This window comes from Marmota marmota, unplaced genomic scaffold (assembly GCF_001458135.2).
Source record: "Marmota marmota marmota unplaced genomic scaffold, marMar, whole genome shotgun sequence".
Classification (NCBI taxonomy): Eukaryota; Metazoa; Chordata; class Mammalia; order Rodentia; family Sciuridae; genus Marmota; species Marmota marmota.
Genome location: NW_025999899.1, coordinates 1,305,820 through 1,322,033, shown reverse-complemented (window position 1 = coordinate 1,322,033; position 16,214 = coordinate 1,305,820).

Sequence of the window (16,214 nt, the reverse complement as noted above, 5' to 3'; positions counted from 1 at the left end):
ATGCAGTCCTTGATTACTGGCTTCTTCAAGCATAATGTTTTCAAAGTTCATCCAAGTTATGGCAATTATCTGTACTTCATTCTTTTTTATTGCCAAATAGTATTCCTCTGTATAGGGATATACCATATTTTATTCATAGATTCATCAATTGAACAATATTTGGGTTGTTTCCACATTCTGGCTATTATTGATAATGTTGTTATGAATACTCACATAAAAGCTTTTAAATATTAATATATTACATTTTTATTTTGCTTAAGTACATACTTAAGAATGAAATTGCTGGGTCGTATGGTAATGTGGTAATTCTTTGTTTATTTTTTTTCTTTCTTTCTTTCTTTTTTTTTTTTTTTTTCTTTTGTACCAGTGATCACACCCAGGGGCTCTCTCTACCACTGAGTTATGTCCCCAGCCCTTTTTTTTTATTTTGAGACAGTGTCTCACTAAACCATCAGACTAGCCTCTAGCCTGCAATCCTCCTGTATCAGCCTACAAGTTGCTTGGATTACAGGTAGTGCCTCTGTGCCTGGCTTCTGTTAAATTTTTGAGGAATTGTTTTCCAAAGTGACTACACCATTTTGCATTCCCGTCAACAATGAATGAGGGTTCTGATTTCTCCACATCCTCCACAACACTGTTATTCTCCTTTTTTAATGTACTAGTCATCCCAATGTGTGTCAAGTGGCATCTTGAAGTTTCCTAACAAATAATTGTTAGCATTTTGTATGTATGTTTTTCTACATAAATATTTCCATAGCTTTAAAAAATATTTTCTATCTTTAATTCACATGCATGCATAAGTATGAAACTTTGTTGGTTTTTGAAATATGCATATACACAAATTCATTTCTAACTTATTATCTGCAACTTAAATTTTCCCTTAATACGTCTTGGAAATTGCTATGGTTTGAATGTGTCCTCCAACAGTTCATGTGTTGAAAACTTAATCCCCAAATTCCTATGTTAATGTTCTTGAAGGTGGAACAGGAGGTAATTAGGATTAAATGAGGTCATAAGGGTAGGGTTCCCAAGATGGCTTTAGTGGCTTTATAAGAAAAGAACAAAGACCTGAAATAGCACTCTTACTCTGTCCCACCATATGATGCTGTTCACTATATTGTGATGCAGCAAGAAGGTCCTCACCAGATGCCCAGCAGATGTGGCATTGTGCTCCTGGACCTCCCAGCCTCCAGAACCATGAACTAAATAAAATTTCTTTCATAATAAATTACCCTATCTCAGGTATTTTCTTATAGCCACAGAAAACAAACAAAGAAATCTTTCCACATTCGTACAGGCATATATATTATTTCCCAACATAGATCTGCCATAGCTTTGCTCTCAATCCTCTACAGATAGACAGTGGACTTGTTTCAAATTTTCACTAGCACAAGTAAATGCTTCAATGTAAACATTCTAGTACATATGTCTTTGTATGAGAATATGAGTGATACAAATTTCCCAGAAGTGGAATTACTGATTCAAAGGTATAGAAGGTTTTAAAATTGTGATAATACTCTCCAAAATGACATCCAATAAAGTAGCAACAATTCACACCACCTTTAATAGCATTTGAGATCTACACACAGTTGGAATAAGCTTTCCCTAGAGGTAGTGCATCCCCTGTCATAGGAAGTGTTTAAGCAGAGAATGGACTTGGTGGGGGACACTCTAGAAAATCAAGTTCAAATGGAGACAAGGAGGAGTTGACCTAGACCATGTCTAAGATACCCATTTTTAAGATCTTTTCCCACTCTGAGAGCTCATAAGTCTCTGAACTGCTTGCGCCAGATGCCAAAGAGTTTCCAGCTCCCAGTGGCTGTCAATTCCATATAACCTTGGCTTAACAATGTATTCCAAATATAACTGGAGTCCCAAATGGATCAGTCTCTGTGCAGGATCAATTCAAGGGATCTGTAGTCTGACAGAAGAATGTAACTAAAAGCAATTGCAACTTATGCCTCCCCTCTTGGGAAACCTCTAAGGGGAAAGTGTGTGTGTGTGTGTGTGTGTGTGTGTGTAGACAGGGCACATTCTCTGTGCATGGCAAAATGCCTTACAGACGCCTTCCCCTGCACCTGCCAGCCTCAATAACCACATACCTGGTGGCTGTTCCCCAAATATCTTTCTCTTCCCCCTACTTTCAATTCTAATGCAAAATTTCCATTACTTTACCTTCTCTTCTCTTCCCCTCCTCCTTCTCCTTCTCTTTCCCCTCTTCCTCCTCCTCCTCCTCCTCCTTCTTTCTCCCTCCCCCTTTTTCTTCTTTTATCCTTGGAGTAATTCTCTTCTTTCCAATGCAAACATCCAACCTTCCCTTCTTCCATCCTCAGCCTTCCCACACTGTCCAACTCTGCATTATAAATGCAGAGGAGAGACTGAGCTGGCACTTGGTGCTCCACTTGGAAGGCAGGGGAAGGGTTGCTGGAGGACAATTTGACAAAAACAGAATTTGCTTAGTTGTAGGGGGAAAAGATAATGGGAATGCTAACACATCTGTAACCTGTGTTCTGTGTCAGAGTAGACCCAGTTCTAAGGACCCAAACCTGTTGGAGAGGAGGAAATGATCCTGGTTAAATTCAATCAAGTAACACGTAGTTTGGAAAACAACCCGTCACTATGGGTCATTATTGCTGTGATGACTAACAGTAGCTCAATTATTCCTTAGGTGGCCTTGGGTGAATGTGTGTGCAGACCCAGAGAGTACTGCAAAGGTCTTGAGACTGATTGATTTAATTCTTGAAAAAGAAATTAAAAGAAGAAGAGAAGAAAATGGGATCCAGACCCAAAGAGAGATTTGTCCAAAGTCTCACCGTAAGTTAACAGTTGTCCACTCAGGGATGGGTCTGAGATAGGAATTTAGAGATACAGAAAAAAGAAAGATTTACTTAGTCTCAAAGGAGAAGGGCCCATGAACACTTGAAATGCAGGAAAGGCCCATGAGCTTTCAAAATGCAAAACTCAGCCCATGTCCTTGGCCTTGGCCCTTGGCCTTACTTAGTCCTTGGTCAGAGTCCTTGCATGCAAAAAAGTGATATATGAAGGCAACATGTAACTCAATTATGAGGAAAACTAGCAGGAAATCATGTAACCCCCGCCCTGACTCAGCTTTCATCCTGCGCCTCGCTATTATCCATCTATAAATATTAACATCCCACACAGAGGGGTTGCTGTCTCTACCTCTAAAATGGCCCACCTTCTCCCTCGAGTATGTATTTCTTGCTTTACCCCAAAAGATGCTTCTCTCTTGAAATGGCCCACATCTCCCTTGAATGTGTTTCTGATTTCCTAAATAAATCTGTTGGTGTCTCTGTCATGTTCTAAAATTTATTTCCAAAATTGTTTTCCATTGTGTATGCCAAATATCCCACTTACTCTGAGTCAAGGTCCCCCTCTCAGGGTGACAGGTAATAGAACCCAGGTCCCTTGTCCAGGACCTATTAAATAATTTGTGGGGCCATGTGCAGAACTAAAATGTCAGGCTAGCTCCTTGTTCAAACATAATTCCAAATTTCAAGACAGCCACAACAGAGCACTTAACCAATACTGACCCCTCCAAGTGTGCAATCCTGGGTGACTGCCCAGGTTGTACATCTGTGAAAGCAGCCCCAAACCTAAACCTCAGCCTTAGAGCTCTCTCCTCCCACCTATATCACTTACCTTTGGTAAAAAACTAGGAGAGAAGGAAGGATGGCCGGTGAGTGTCGCTTGCCCCAACAGGCTCATGATTTAAACACATAGTTCTCAAACTTTTCTGCACAACAGATCACCTGGGGGCTTGTAAAAGTCCTCATGTCAAAGCAACTCCCAGGCAATTAAGTCAGAATCTCTGGTGGGTGAGATGCAGGCATCAATTTTTTTTAAAAATAACTTCCTGGGTTATTCCCATATGCAGCCAAAACTTGGAACCAGAGATTCCCAGAGGCACAAACTTGAAAGATAAGTGGCAGAGTGTGGGCCACAGAGAAGTTCTGGCAGCCAGTCCTTAATTCCATCCCTGGAGCAGGGGATCAGTCCAAGTGCAATCTAATTACTGTCTTCTCTTGTTAACACGGGCATAACCCACACCCCAGAGATGACTGAATGCATAAATAAACAGATCTAAGCCCTTTTTAACTTATTGAGATTTCCCTGATAAATATGTATTTGGGGAGATTTATAAGAAACATAATGTTAAGTCTCTTCAGGATTGTTCAGGTCTATTTGGAGAATAAATATTAAAGAATTTTATCAAGACAGGTTCTACTGGTTTGGCAATCAAGATAGCTTCCCACTAGCCCTTCCCATGGCCTCTCACCAACATGGACCAAAAGGACAGAGTCTATACCACCCCCCTTCTCAATACATATGACTTCAAGTGGCAGGAACACATGACTGGACAGACAATATTCCTGCCCACTTCCTGCAGGAGTGTCCAATTGTACCAGTTAGAGGGGAGGCCTTTAGGAAGAGATTCAAATTAATGTCATTAGGGTGCCTAATGACATTCCTCATAAAACTAGAAAAAGCAACCATGAAACTCATTTGGAAAAAAAAGAGACCCAGAATAGCCAAAGCAATCCTTAGCAAGAAGAATGAAGCAGGAGGCATCACAATACCAGACCTTGAACTATACTACAGAGCCATAGTAACAAAAATGACATAGTATTGGCACCTAAACAGACACATAGACCAATGGTACAGCATTGAAGACACAGAGACAAACCCATATAAATACAGTTATCGCATACTAGACAAAGGCACCAAAAACATTCTCTGGAGAAAAAATGGCATATTCAACAAATGGTCCTGGGAAAAGAACTGGAAAATCACAAGTAACAAAATGAAATTAAATCCCCGTCTCTCACCCTGAACAAAATTCAAATCAAAATGAATCACAGATTTAGGCACGAGAACAGAGACCCTGCACCTAATAGAAGAAAAAGTAAGCCCAAATCTCTACCATGTTGGCCTAGGATCTGACCTCCTTAACCAGACTCCTCAAGTGCAAGAAGTAAAATCAAGAATCAATAAATGTGATGGATTCAAACTAAAAAGCTTCTTCTCAGCAAAGGAAACAATCAATAACATGAAGAGAGATCACACAGAATGGGAAATAAATCTTTATCACACATACCTCAGATAGAGCTTTAATCTCCAGGATACATAAATAACTCAAAGAACTTAACACCAAAAAACAAATAACCCAATCAATAAATGGGCTAAGGGGACTGGGGTTGTGGCTCAGCGGTAGAGCGCTCGCCTAGCATGTGCGAGGCCCTGGGTTCGATCCTCAGCATCACATAAAAATAAATGTATTGTGTACAGATAAAAAATAAATAAATGGGCTAAGGAACTGAACAGACACTTCACAGAAGAAGAAATAAGATTAATCAACAAATATATGAAAAAGTGTTCAACATCACTAGCAATTAGAGAAATGCAAATGAAAACTAATATTTCATCTCACCCCAGTAAGAATGGCAATTATCAAGAATACAACAACAATAAATGTTGGTGAGGATGTGAGAGAAAAGGCACACTCATACATGGCTGGTGGGATTGCAAATTGGTGCAATCATTATGGAAGGCAGTGTGGAGATTTCTCAGAAAACTTAGAATGGAAACACCATTTGATCCAGCAATTATCCCACTCCTTGGTTTATATCCACAGGACTTAAAATCAGCATACTACAGTGATACAGACACATCAGTGTTTATACCAACTCAATTCACAATAACTAAACAACTAAACTATGGAACCAACCTAGGTGTCTTCAACAGATGAATGGAGAAAGAAAATGTGATACACACACACACACACACACACTCACACACACACTGGAATATTGCTCAGCCTTGAAGAAGAATGAAATTATGGCATTTGCTGGTAAATGGATGGAGCTGGAGAATATCATGCTAAGTAAAATAAGCCAATCCCACAATAACAAAGGCTGAATGTTTTCTCTGATAAGCAGCTGCCAATTCACAATAAAGAGGGGGTGCCTAGGGAAGAATGGAGTTACTTTAGATTATGTAGAGGGGAGTGAAGGGAAGGGAGGGAGTATGGGAGTAGAAAGGACAGTAGAATGAATTGAACATTATTACCCTATGTACATATATAACTGAACGATCTGTGTGATTCTGCATCATGTACAACCACAAGAATGAGAAATCATACTCCATCTATGCAGGATGTATAAAAGTGCATTCTACTGTCATGTATAACTAATTAGAACAACTACAAAAAGTCATCTAGGTGAAGCCCCCATGACTGAATCCTGGTGGCTTTATTAGATGAGAGAGCAAAACCAGACAGACATTAGGCAATTCTTGTTCCTTGCTATATGACAGTCTGTATTATCTCAGGACTCAGTCAGCAAGAAGGTCAATGAGGTTCTTAGATCTTACACTACCAGAACTATGAGCCAAAATAAACCTGTTTTCTTTATGATGTAGCCTGCCTTGGTTGGGCAGAGGAGTATGAGGGGAGGAGAGGGGGTCTGAGGGTGGGAAAAATTTTTAAATTAAAAAAAAAAGTAGCCCACCTCATGTATTTTGTAATAGTAATGGAAAGAATAGACTCATATGGAGCTCACCATCCTTCTTTGGTTTGAGCCCTGACGCCCTCAATCATCCCTCATAGGAGATGGTTTTACCTTTTCTCCCACCCCCAGCTGCCTCTGAAGTTAACATGGTATAATCTCTGAAAGCATCTTCTATCAGCGATAAAGGAAAAGTTTAAAAGCCCATATTTAGCTAGAAAATTTGATCCACAGACTCTTTCGGTCGTAATTATACAAACATAATTTGCATAAATATCATAATTTTATTTTTGCCGATGGCATAATAAAATAAGGAGATGGCTGTTAAGTGATCCAGGGAGAAATGCTTTAAACATCACTGCCTGTTCCCATCACCCTTTAGATGAATCATTTGTTGCCAAAACCTAATGAGGAACGAGGATGCAGAGGAAGAAGGGTCGGTTTTGTGCAGTTTTGTGGTTGGACACACCCAATTAGCCAAAGCCACAGAGACAGCCCGGTTCCAGGTGTCACATGGAACATCAAGTTGACTTTAGCAACAGCCTGGAAGTAAATTCCTAGTGGTTCAGCCAGAAAGACTGGCACAAAATATTCTGCTGTTGGTGAGTCTGTCAGTGTGAGAAGCTGCTGTATGCTGACACTCCGCCTAGACAAGGGCCCTTTTTAGCCATGAGAAGTCACTGCCTCATCCAGAGTCCTTCAGCCTGTGAAACTAGAAGAGATGAAATCGTTGCTTTTAAAATCCCTTCACTTTATAGATGGAGAAACTGAGGCCCAGGAAGAGCGGTGCTGTGCCTGGGATCATGCAGGAGTCAGTACTGAAAACCTGATTTAAACTGAGACTCACTATCTACAGCTGGGCCTTCATTTTGTTCCAGGAGTGGGCAGGACGCACTCGCTTGGGGTCCTAGTGTCAGTCATCTATTGCTGCACACAAACCATCTCCACGCTCAGGATTGCAAGTAATAATACACTATGATGTCACCCAGTTCTGATGCAGGTGGGCTCAGCTGAACCAGTCTGCCCCACGTGGTTCTGTAGAGGCCATGCATGTGGCTGCATTCGGGAAGCTCAGGTGGGGCTGGGGTATTCCTTCAATAGTCTGACTCAATTTTTCTATATGTGGAAGCTGGCTTTAAGGAGTGAGACAGGAGAAGCTGTTGGACTTCATGAAGGCAAGCCTTGAACTAGCCAAGCACCGCCTCCAACACAATCTATTGGTGGAAGCAAGTCACATGGTCCAACCCATACCAGTGTGGGCAGGGACTACACCAAGGTGTGAATATCAGGAGACAGAATGCATTGGGGGCTGCCCATGCCCCACTCTGAGCCCAGTTGCAGCCAGAACACTCCCGTGAACATTCACTGACCACTGGCCAGAAACTCAGCCTCGGTCCTGGCCCCTGAATGAGCCAGGTGCATGGGCTGCCATGGAGATCTATTCCACCCAGCCTCATAGGAGTAGAAGGAGGGGGGAACACTTGAAATCTATGAGAAGGTGGGTGGAAATTCAATAGGATAAAGAAACTTTCTGTCAGAGGTGGCCAGAGAGGAAGCAGGCTGGCTCAAGAAGGGGTGCTGTCCCTGTCATGGAAAGTATATAATGAGAGTAGAACAGAATGTCCCCTTAGCAGAGTTCTGTGGGTTTGGGGTGAAGGAGTGGTGAGGATTTGGGGAGGTATAGATCCCTGTGCAGATTCTCACAGGGCAAAGGGATCCAAAGTTCTCAAATCTGCCATTATCAAGCCACAGACCAGAAAATGACCCAAAGGCCAGGGCTCCAGGAAGCCAGAACCAGGAAAGAACACTGGCCGGCTGCTCATCCAGACTGTCCGTGAATCGGTCTGACTCATCCGTCTTCTCCAAAGTCAGTTCCCCAAAGAGCAATAATCGATTAACTAGAATCTATTCTCTGTGCCAGAGTAATAATTTTAAAACAGATTGTTTGCTCAAAACTCTTCAGGGGCTCCCCATCTTCTTCAGAGCAAATCCCAAACCTCCACTCTTCCTAGACTGATGTGGCCTTGGCCCTTACTGCCTGCCCTGATACTGTCCCTCATTCCCTGGGCTCCACCTACAAAAATCAGAATTATCATTTCCCAAACCTCAAACCTCCCCTGTGCTACATGCATCTCCACATTGCAAATACCCTACCCTACCCTAGGCAGGGTAGACTCTAAATCAAACTTCAGGGACCACGGTGGATGGACTGCAGGATGTAGAACCCATAAGGATCAAATTCCCCGGGAGTCTAGGAAAGCAGCACAGGGTAGAAAATAATTATAGTAAATCCTCACTTTGACCAGTGCTTTACTCCATACAGACATCATTCTAAGAATTTACATGCAATAATTCATGTAATCCACATAATAACCCATGAGATAGGAACTATTTTTAATCCCCATTCTATAGTTAGAGAAAGTGAGACTCAGAGACATGAAGTAACTTGCAGCATTCTAACACAGAGCATGCACATGTCCCGTGCCTTTTACTTTTCTGTCTTCTTCACTCAGAGAATCTGCATGACCAAGATGAGACTACTCTATATCTTCTCTATCTACACACCGACTATACCCCTTCCTTAACTGAGTATAATTTTTCCCTCTCCACTGAGACAATAATCATTGTTTTCTCATTCATTTAAAAATGTTTATGGAATGTTACATTTTTCTGTGTTTAGGATCCTTCCTGTCTCATCTCTGATGTGTAGCAACAAGTACAGAAACAGTATAAAGCAAGGGTTTGTTGGAAGTTCTTGGATGGATGGGTAGAGGGGTGAATGGGTGTATGTATGCATGTATGGATGGATGGATGGATGGGTTGATGGATGGATAGATGGATGAATGAATGAATGGGTGGATGAGTGGGTAGATGGGTAGATAGACGAGACGGGTGGGTGGGTGGATGGATGAATGATGGATAGATGATAAACAGACAAATAGAGGATGATGGGTGGATGGATAGAGAGTGAATGAATGATGAAAGAACAGATGATGGATGGATGAATGGAGGATGAAGGATGAGTAGAATGGATAGATGGATGAGTGATGGATAGTCTGGTTGCACTGATTGGAAAACCAGGCTGTAATAACCCAGGAACCCCCAACTGAGCCCAACCCAAACTTTAGCAGCTTTTTCCTGTGTTTCAAACGTGGATGGGATTTTCCTTGCCCATCGCCAAGTTCCCACAGTGGCCATTTGTTTTAAGTGTCCAGGGCAGCTCTGTGGTGGTACAATTAGTTCTCGTTAGCAGCCACTGTAACCGGACTGTAATTTCCAGGCTGTTGGACGGTAATTGCACACGAACAGCTCGGCGAGGCTCTGCACCTGCAATGACAAGCAGAGCCTCTCCTCGTCTCCATGCCACTCTGAATGCCAACAAGCAGGTGAGCTCCTGATGCCATATTAGCACGCAGTGATTTTCATTACTAAATGACTCCAGGGCTGTCCAAATGAGGAGAGCAATTAGGCCCATCAGGGGAAGACAAAGCATCTCTTGATGAGCATAATGATGACACAGGCGGAATTGCTCTGGCCTGGGGCAGAGTGTGAAATCAGAGCCCAGGGCTCTACTGTGATGGGAATCAGCCATGCTCAGCTCCTGGGCCCCTCTGCCCAGCACCTGGGTATCCATCACTGCCCCCAAGGCCTTGACGCCCACAGAGAAGAAACAACCGGTATTTTTCATGTAATTAGAAGAAATTGTATATCCAATACCCCTTACTGAGATTAGCAGTTATGGGGTGGACTCTTTCCAAAAGAAATGTTAGTCATTGAAGAGGAGTTAAATAACTGAGAATTACTTGCTTAAAAGTCTGTGCTCCTTAGCACAGCAATTAAGCACCTCCTTGATCTCATTTCTGCCTCATGCTCCAGCCACCAAATCCCACCTCTTTGGCCAAAACACCATGCACTATCTTGCCTCTAGGCATTTCTCATGGTATTTCATCTGCCTGGAGTGTCCTTCCCCTCATCTGCCAAAAGTCTTGCTCAGTGTCACCCACTGACACTCGGTCTGAGAGCCCCCAGGGTCCCTTTCTGTGTTACCATGGCATGGTTTACTCCTTTAAGCCATTTCCACTATTCACACAACACTGTCATTTTTTGATCTACACAGATGCCTTCTCTACTAGATTGTAGCTTCTATCTGTGTCTCTAGCTTCCAGAAATCTGAGATTATCCAGGGAAAAAGCTTCAACTATGATCCACAAGCAAAATCCAGCCTATCCTTTATGTCTGTAAAGAAAGTTTTATTGCGACAGTCACACTCATTTTTCTACCTCTTATCTGTAGCTGCTTTCAGAGCAGAGTCGAATAATGCAACAGAGCCTGCAATGTGCAGAGGATTTCCTGTCTGTCCCATTACAGAACAAGTTTGCCAAGCTCTGGGCCAGCATGAGAGATGCCGGTACCCACCTCACTGCGTACATAGGTCAGACGTCATCTTGGGCAGGGCTGACCAATGACTTTCCCAAGTCACACAGCTGCACTGAGGCAGAGCTGGGACTAGATCCCAGGTTTTTCCATCTCTTGTTGATGTATTACCCTCTCAGGGATTGGGGTACCCCCAACCCAGTGCCATGATTCAAATGTCTTTTGTGCCCACAGAAACTCATGTTGAAATTCAGTTGTCAATATGATGGCCTTGAGAGTACATGGGACCTCCTAGAGGTGGTTAGGTAATGAGAAATGGACCATCAGAAATGGACCAATGCTGGGTTAGGTTTTGTGGAACTAAGTTAAGTCTCTCGGGCCTGGATTAGTTCCCGTAAGAGCTGGTCTGCAGTTATAAAGCGGGTCAGCCACCTTGCCCAGTCTCTCTCACACATGTGCTCTGCTGCGTGGGCCCACTTCCCCTCTGCCTCTCTGCCATGTTGTGATTTTGAGGCCCCACCTCATGCCAAACCTTTGCTGCCATGCTGTTTGACCTCCATAACCATGTACCCTGCCTACAGTATTTTGTTATAGTAAGAGAAAATGGACTAAGACCACCTTGGACTGAGAATTTTAGGAAATCCAGAGGCCAGCACAGAGGAACCCCCATGGAAATACGTTAAGGCATATTACAACTTGGCTCAGGGAAGCCCACAAACAAAGCCATCTTGCTGTGAGCCGCTGGGGGAAGATACACAGGATGGAGCCGTGAGAATCTGGGCTCTGGTTTACTAAGGACAAGTGAACTTAACTTCCCCAAGCCTCAGTTTCCTCTCCTATACAACAGGGGTGAAAGCAGCTACCTTCTAGGGAATGTGTGCAGAATGGAAGAGAAGAAAATTAGTGAGGTATATTTAAAACACAGCAAAGGTGGATTCTATAGTGTCGAATTGAAGGGGTTGGTTTGGCCGTAATCCATCATGCTCTCAATTCTGTACAGTGGAACCTTCTAATTGTCCTGAGTCCTCAACCATGTAATAGCATTGCCCCACATAGATCTGTCTGTCTTCCCAGCTCAAAGCCAGCGCCTTACTTGGTCTCTGGGCCTCACTGTTCCCCGACTTACCCCAGCTTGGGGCAGTCTCTGTATGCAGATGCCCCTGATGCCTGTGTTGGGTAGGTAGCATCCACTTGGATTTGCTTTTCAAAGTCCTTCCCCCAACAGATCTCCAGCCATTCCCACTTAGAATGGCCTTTGTTCTACTTAGAGTCTTACATATCCCTGAGTTCAAATCCTTAGCCCTCGCCAAGCAGGTAAATTTCTGTGAGTTATTTAACCCGTCTGAGCCCCCAGGGTGCTCATCTACAGACTGGGTGAAATGCATTCAGTCATAGGGTTGTTCTGAGGATTAAGTGAGCTCAGGGATGAGAGCAACCGGCTCAGCGCTCAGCGCAGCCTCTCCCTGAATGGCCTTATTATTGTTAGTGCAGCTCTGTGCTTTGCCCACAGGCAAACAGCTGGGAGGGACACCTGCGTCCCCCTTCTCCTCCTCCCCATTCTTATCCCTTTTCTCCCAGCCCTGTTAAGAAATGTGTTTTTCTTCCTGCTGCCCTGATTTGGTTCCTCTCCTTCCTGCCCAGCCGCTGAGCTGCATGCTAATGGGCCCAAGCTCAGTCTCCTCCATCCTGGAGCCCTTTCAGGGAATGAGTGGTTGGACCCCGAAGTGTGCTCTTTTAGGAGGGGGACAGGAGGGTAGTGCTGCAGAAGCTGATGAGGAGACTGTCTGGATCCAGCCTTGACATCGAGTCCTCTAAGATCCTCTTAGGTGGACGGAGCAGCCATGACCAAGGAAACTGTCTCATCCCAATTTCGAGTCTCCTCTTCTGTTGAGTGTCTGAATTGAACTTTCTGGCTCTCAGATGCTGCTCATCTCAGCCCACCACGCACTGACCATGGATTCCACACATAAGACAGGTGTTCTTATATGTACTCGCTGTTCCTTTCTGTCTGATCAGATTAACACTGATTTGGAGGTCATTTTTATTTTAAAGGTAAACTGATGAAGGAAGGTGTCCCTCAACCAATCTGCACCCAGGAGATCTACCCACTGTTAATTTTTCACGTAGATCCTGGAAGTGAGATTTTTCACCTTGTGGCAGTCAGTGAGGTCCAGTCCCTGGCTACCCAACCCCAGGCTCCAGCTATCTTTGACCTACCCCCATTTTCTAGAATGGTGGGTTGTGGCTCCATGAGTAGAAGTGCACAGAAGTCTTCTGTGTTTCCCTGGGACCCACAGACAAGTCCTGCCCACACCAGGAATCCTTTAGATTCTACTCTCTCGACATGGGCACTGTCTGCTGTTGGTTTCACCAGCTCTGCCAGCTCCTGACCCCTCTGCCTCGGGTGCCAGCAGCCTTCCCTGCATCCCCTCTCTCAGGGAACTCTTGCCCTGCCCACCCTGAGCAGTATAGATTCTCTCCTCTTCTGCTTTGGGATCGATGCTTCTTCCCTGGATAAAACCTCTTTGTGCACCACTTTATATTTGAGTGTATGCTGCTCTCTCGACATGTCTCTGTGTATTTATGGGAGTGTGACAACTGAGCCACACCCATATGCATCTGTGTGCTCACAGAATGTGGGCTCTGGGAGAGCGAGGGCCTATGTATATGTATGTCCATAAGAACACGTGTGTGCGCATGCACCTTGGCTGGGTGTGCGTACATTTATATGTGTGGGTGTCCGTGAAGCCACATGGGCAAGTTGTAGATAACACTTTTCTGGGTGTTTGCATGGATGAATGTAAGTGTGACTGTAATGCCCATATGTTTCGTGTCTGTGTCTGTATGCATATGTGAGTGTGTCTTTTAAACTATCAGGTCATTGCGTAGGAAACTCAGATCAGGTGTCTTTATTGTAACCACCATCTCTAATCTCTAAGGAGTCAAACATGACATCACTATGCCTCCTATCCCCAGGACCCCTGACACATTCTAGAATCCCTTTAGATAGTTTATTTCACTCAGGCAATAACAATGTTATCTGCATTTTTATAGTATATTAAGATATCTAGGGAACCAAGTGTGGAAGGGCTTCCCCAGGGTCATACAACAAGTCCATAGCTGAGCCAGAGATGAAAGTTTGGGCTCCTAATCCCCAGTTCAGTGCCCTCTTATATACCTACTGTTTTGTTTTGTTTTGTTGGTGTTTTTTTTTTTTCTTTCCTGGAACATGATTAGAAGATTAAGACTAGTTTGGACATGGCTTTATTAAAATCATTCATCCATTTTTAAAATTTGTATTGTTTGTCTTATTGATATTGAGTTGTAAGTTTTCTTTATATGTTATGGGTACAAACCCTTTGTCATATTTATTAATGATACGCTTAGAAGAACAGAGCCCTTTACTTTATACGAAGTCCAGTGTATTGATTTTTTTCCCTCAGGTGATTCACCATTTTCACGTCTTTCTAAGAAATGTAGCATCATGAAGATGTTCTTTTGTGTTTTCTCGTAAAAGTTTGGTAGTAAATTTTATGTTCAGGATTATAATCAATTTTGGGTCAATTTTTGTGTATGATATGAAGCAGTGGGTTAAATTTCTATACAAATATCTAGTTGTTGCAGAAGCACTCATTGAAAAAGGTTTTTCTTCCCCCACTGAATTATCTAGGAGCCCTTGTTGAAAATCAATTAGCCATACATGTAAACTGAATTCCTGTTCTATTCCATTGATCTTTTGCTTCATGTCTGTCTTTACACCAATACTGCACTGTCTTGATGATTGCAGAAGTCAGAGACCGTGAGCTCTTCAACCTTGTATATCTTTTTTAAAAATTGATTTAGCTAGTCTAGATCTTTTGCATTTCACATAGATTTTAAAATCAACTTTTCAATTTCTAGCTCCCTATCAAAATAAAGGTCTACTGAAACGATGCTTAAGATTGCATTGAACCTGCAGATATAATTGAAGAGATTGAATACCTCCATAAAATTAAGCTTTTCTCTTCGTTTATTGAGATTATCTTTAAACTCAGTATCTTACAGATCTTGTATATTTTTATTAAATTTATTCCCATGTATTTTATCTTTGTTGATTCCATTGCAATGGTATTTTTAAATTTTTATTTCCGAATTGTTTGTGCCAACATAAAGAAATACCAATGGATATTTAAAGGTGTATTTTATGTCCCAAAACCTTTCTCCAAACCTATGTCCATAAGTGGATTAATCCACTTACATTTAATGTAATTATTGATTACGGTTGGATTTAAATCTACCTTTGTTTCCCATTTGCCTCTTGAGTCTTTTGTTCATCAATTGCTCCTTCACTGCCTTTAGATAAGTCAAATACCTCGTAAAATTTTGTTTTATTTTCAATATTGTCTTTTTAGCTATATCACTTTTTATTATTTACTTAACGTACTTGAGGGCTAATAATAGGCATCGTTAGCCAATTATGTATGATTTTCCACTTCCCACATGATCCTTCACACTTCCCACTTTACAAATTTCCACTATTTCTCACTTTACAAATATAATAACCTCACAACAGTATAATTATATTACTATATTAACACCTTCCACTCCTTCTGCTAGTGTTGACACTATCTATTGCTTTTTGCATATGTTTTAAACAATAGATTAACATTTTTGTCTTAAACACTCCGTTGTCTGTCTCAAGATTATAAAAGAAAACATAGTCTTTCCTTCTTGGTGATGTGAGTTTCCATCGTGTATCGTTTCTTCTCAACCTGGAGAACACCCTTTGGCAGTTCTTGCTGTGCAGAGCTGCTAGGAGCACATTCTCTCAGCTTTCATTTGTCTGAAAATACCTTTGTTTCCCCTATTATTTTCCTTTTCAAACTTTTTATTTTCAGTTGACAAATAATAATAGCATCTACTTATGGAGTACTACATGAATTCCTACATGAATATGATGTTTTAATATATGCTTACATTGTGGAATTATTGAATCAGATTAACGAATCTACTGCCTTACATGCTTACCATTTGTGTGTGTGTGTGTGGTAAAAACATTTAAAATATACTCTTTTAGCAATTTTGATGATTTGTGTGTGTGTGTGTGTGTGTGTGTGTGTGTGTGTTGCTGGGGATTGAACCCAGGGCCTTGTGCATGCAAGGCAAGCACTCTACCAACTGAACTATATACCCCAACCCTCTTTCAGCAATTTTGAAATACACAATACATTATAACTCACAGTTAACATCTCTGCAATAGACCACTAAAGTTTATCCCTCTTCTCTAACTAAAACTTTACATCCTTTGATCAATATCTCACCTTTCCTCACCCACGC